Below are 5,000 nucleotides of genomic sequence, written 5' to 3'. Positions count from 1 at the left end.
TGTGTGTGTGTGTGTGTGTGTGTGTGTGTGTGTGTGTGTGTGTGTGTGTGTGTGTGTGTGTGTGTGTGTGTGTGTGTGTGTGTGTGTGTGTGTGGATGTCCAAAACACCTTGCAATGCTTAAACCTCCTGTGATTTTCCCCGCTAATTATGCTTCCACTTCTATATGGGTGACTGATGATTTTTTGGGGGGTCTCCAATGTCTGGTGGAGTGACGGCTTTTACCATAAATTAGTTAGTAATTGGTGGTTGATATGCTGCAATGAATAGGCTCCTTAGATAGTCCATTAAAAACAAACTAACAAACAAATCCATACAATAGTGGCTCTGGCTGTCGTTACGTCACCCTGACATGTGCTACTGCTGACACCATATAAGTCAGTTACAGTACTTGTGCAATTTTAATACTTTTGCGTTTGAACAACAAAGTTAGCTTCACCACCAGCCACTCACCACCACCACCACCACCACCACCAGTTCCAGTTCCAGTGAATTTGGTGCCCTGCTCACCACCTCAGTAGTTACTGACGGATAGAGAGGACATACTTATTTGAGTGTGCTGGTCAAGGAGGAGTGAAGAAGTACTGTACGTAAGTAACGTTTATTTGTATAGCGCCTTTCACAGACAAAACAGTCACAAAGTGCTTTACAAGTAGTCCTACTGTATATGAGAACACAAAAAAGCACACACACACACACACAGCATAAAACATAAAACAGGCACGTAGACATAAAACCTTATGAACGCAATAAAAAAGGCAGGTGGACACCATGCAATAAAATAAGGCACAGAACAAGGGTTAATGCAGTAGGTATTAGAATATAAATAGGATAGAAGAGTTAAAGGAAAACGTTAGAAATTTTCAATTTTCCTATTTTTGATGACACATGTCCCCAAAAATCGATTTCTCATCTTTTTTACATTTTTAACCCCCAGCCTTGCACTCCCATATTTTTTTTTACAACTAGCCATGGGCGCAGCCATTTTCAGCAGAATATTACGTCAGAAAGAAAATTGTATTTGTGCAGCGGATCATTCTACTTAGTTCTAGAACAGTGGCGGAAGGCTAGGGAATGATTTGGGTGAAGACGCAGCGCTGTCACAACGCGCTAGCACCAAGGACAGCGGTCATTCATTTGTTCACAGCAAAACCCAAATGAGAGGGCAACGAAACTGTCCAACATAATTTATCCTCTGATATGAATCCTAATATCAACTTTATAATAAATTGCTACTATGAATGTTGTGACTTCCCCCCCTAACTTCTGCACGCTGGTAGGCCTTGTTGTCACGGCAGTAAGCAGTCAAATATTTAGCGACACAAAGGGATGAATCGGACGGCAGTCCGAATAAAGCAGTCGTGACAATTCTGGAGTTATGTTTGTGAAACATAACCCTACACTATGTCCAACAATTTGGCTTCACGCCGTCTGTCAAGTCTGCTGGCTAACCAGCAACATCTCAACACACTACCAACGCGTTTCCTTGTGCTTATCCTGTCGCTAAAAAGGGGGGTTAAACTGTATTTCGTAGGCTAATGAAAATATACGGTCTCTTTCTAACCAAGATACGGGCGATTTACAATGCCATTCCGAGATGGGATCATCACCATCCCTGTTTTATGACCCATATGTTTTAAATCTTCCTGACAGCCATCTCCTTCAGTTTTAAAACTATATGCAAAGTGCAACTATTTTTTACTCGTCTGTATGCTCGAACATAGGCACAATTTACGCTAACGTTGGAAATTATGACCAGCTGGTGCAACTCACTGCAGAAGTCTGGGTACTCGTAGGCCTACAGTCTGAAAATATGGATGTTGTGGCGCATCATTTACAGATGCTGCGTTGTCCAACGAAGCGAAAACTACCCCACTTCATTCTTTTAGACGCACACGGAAAGCTCATGACAAGCACAAGGCAAACTTTGTTCTGTTACCAATGCATTTACCGCAACCTCTGGTCTAATGAGCGGATCCAAGACTGTTTCCAAAAGTACACAAATTCTAACAACTAAGCTTCCACAAAAACGTGCCGTGTCGGCAAGCTTCAATTGAGGGTTTTTGGGAAGAAATTAACTCTTTCACGAGGGTTGTTATTAGGGAAAAGAACACAGTTACCATTATAAATATGCTCGCCAGTGGTTTACGCCGATCCCATCCTCTAGCAACTACTAGAGCATAATTAGGGTAGTCTATGAATTACGGCATAGCCTAGGTTAGCCAACTCTGATGGTAAGATGATGCTTTGTCCTCATGACTAAATGCACGGACGGCATTGCATCAACGTGCCACGCTCAGATAATTCATGACACGACTTCCAGAGCCCAATTTCACAAATAACGAATATAATTATGCTACTAGTTAAAATACTTGTCTCTGACCAGTGACTTCATTTTGGCTGTAGGCAACTAGCCTATAATTTGCCAGTCACCGACATTTCAGCAGCACGTTACAGTGCCATCGTAAGTTTGCAACACATCACAACATGCAAGTTTGCAACATTTTCTTTCGAGGAAAAAAAATATCCTGCTCCCCACAAGCGTTGTCATTATTTGAGAGCATGCAAAACCATCACCGGAGTTTCGCTAACAAGCTAGCCAAAGCCTCTACTGCACAAGATATGTCAGATTATTACAGACTGACAATACATTTGATAATTTTTGAACGTAACGTAGGCAACCAGTTTGTTCACAAGAGTTTTCCCAGCGATTGCTATTTTGAAGGTCCACAGTCACAGTGATCAGTCTGATTCCTTCACAGTAAACGGTAAACAACCAAAGTTGCCTACCTTATCTCATCCAAGGGGAACGTCCAAACTGTCCATAGCGTACGAGGATCCTGTCTTGTTTAATACATATCCTCAGTCAACTATCTCCGGGTCCGAGTCAGAACAATAAAGTTCGCTATTTGCTATAAAGTCGCTGCTTTCCATTTCTGTAAATAAACAAGCTGTCAAGTGAAGGGGTCTTCCGCACGAGCGGTCAAATCCATGGGGTCAAGTGGGGGTCACCAGAGAAATTACAAGATGAGAAGTGTCATTCCCTGTAGCCAATAAGCTTTGCAGTTCCGGAAGGGTGCCCACCGGGGGGCGAACGCGGGCAAGTGAAAAGCGAATACAGCCCCATTGACACCCATTCATTTGGCTGCGAGCGCCATCTAGCTGCAATAGAACGGAATAGAACATGTGACCACCAGTGCGTGAACCTTCACTTCCGCGTTTTCTTTCTTACGTCATGTAGCAACCCAATGTAAGTAGGCTGCCGGATGTGAGTGCCCGGATATCCGCCCGAGTATTTACGTCTATTTTACCTCAGCTACTCGCGTTCGGTCGTGTATTTACGACAGTTTAACCTCAGCTACTTGATTTCGGTCCGATTTGAGTCTGACTGAAGATGGAAGGGACATAGGTGCCGTGCGTAAAGAGCCCACCGCACATCGCCGTTTCGGCGACACCAGAAAGTTCCTTGATCTCCCAATCAAAAGAATAGGCCCTGTGACATCAAAATAATAATAAAAAAGTATAGGCCTACAATGAAATTATAACTTAAAACCGAATTGATTTGGGTGTGAAAATTAAACTGTCTCAACCGGGCACCCAAAGAGAATTCATCAAAAGATAACGGCGTTACTTTCTCGTCGGCATTATTTTTTGTTTATTATCCAGGAGGACTGAGCTGAAAACTGCAGCAGTCACCTTGCACAGTTCTAGCTGCTCTGAAGCACTTGCGTGTCTAAGCAAATCATCCTGCCCATTCGCAATGTTAAATAAAAAGTTTTGCACAAGGCTATAGTCTAAAATAGACACTGGAATAGCCCGTTTCGGAAGGCATTAAAGTCACGAGTTTACCCAGTCTAAATGTAGCTAGCACCCGGGAAGTTTCTGAGTTTTACTCCTTACATCAGTGAAACATAATATCAGGATATCCAACAAGTTAAAAGAATATCTTGGCATAACATTTAAAAGTGTCAGTGCAGAATTAAACTGGGCGCTGAATATAAATATTGGAGCCATTCTCCCTCCGTGTCTAGATACAGTCAGAGGCGCGCGCGCACGCTCTTATTTCTGTATTAGGCCTATATGAAAATATCCTAAAACGGTCACAACATCAGAGGACCTTCGTGGTGGAGGATACTTGCGGCGGGGGCCGAGACCGAGTTGTTACGGGACACTCTTAATATTATTGAAGGGACAGACCATGCTCGATACTTTACCCGGTCTAAATGTAGCCCTCGAAAAGTTATGCCGCATAGGCCTATATTGTGCAGATTGATGCCAAGAACACGTGAAACTAGGCACATTGGAGACTAGAGCCTATAATTTAGACATAGCCTATTCATTTGATTGTGCTACGTAAACTTAAAAGTGGCTCAAAATATTGGAGCCAGTAACTTCGTGTCCGGTGGATATTGTGCAGACGTGTGCGTACGCACAACTAATTTCTCTCCCATATCTTTGCTAATCAAGCCTCCGATCTCCAAAAAGACACGGGCACTCAGGATAACCGTTTACACGAGCTGTTTAAATAATGTGATGCACGTTCTTCATGACATGGCATGGTTTGGCCACCCTAAATTCAACATGACTGCATTCGCACATATCGTTTAAACATCCATGATGGAATTGTCACTCTTAATGTGCAAGTATTGGATATGAAAAAAAGATCCTAAAACGGTCACAACACCAGAGGACCCGTGGTGGTGTGGTGGATATTTGCTGCGGGGGCCGAGGCCGAGTTGTTACGGTAGGCTACAATCATATTATAGAAGGGACAGTCAGGCGACACAGCGCGACTCACATAGGGTAGCTGTGGTACCGCAAAGCATTCCTGATGGTGGAAATGAATGCAAATGCATGCAAATACTCGGGCGGATATCCGGGCACTCACATCCAGCAGCCTACTTACATTGGGTTGCTACACGTCATGGCCCTGTTGCCTGAGTGAACATGGCGGCGCCCGGGGAGGGAGAGCCAGAGCGGTAACTTGAATTTCAAATTCGTG

The 5,000-nt window shown here is 43.6% G+C and overlaps 1 protein-coding gene across 2 annotated transcripts in view; it reads right to left on the bottom strand.

The window, feature by feature from the left end:
- intu (inturned planar cell polarity protein) overlaps window positions 1–5,000 on the bottom strand; it is a 59,205-nt gene that overhangs the window by 3,062 nt on the left and 51,143 nt on the right. The window lies entirely within an intron of this gene.

Source organism: Engraulis encrasicolus, chromosome 21 (assembly GCF_034702125.1).
Source record: "Engraulis encrasicolus isolate BLACKSEA-1 chromosome 21, IST_EnEncr_1.0, whole genome shotgun sequence".
NCBI classification, from domain to species: Eukaryota; Metazoa; Chordata; class Actinopteri; order Clupeiformes; family Engraulidae; genus Engraulis; species Engraulis encrasicolus.
The sequence above is the reverse complement of the archived record's forward strand: the minus strand, read 5'-3'. Positions and strand labels throughout refer to the sequence as shown.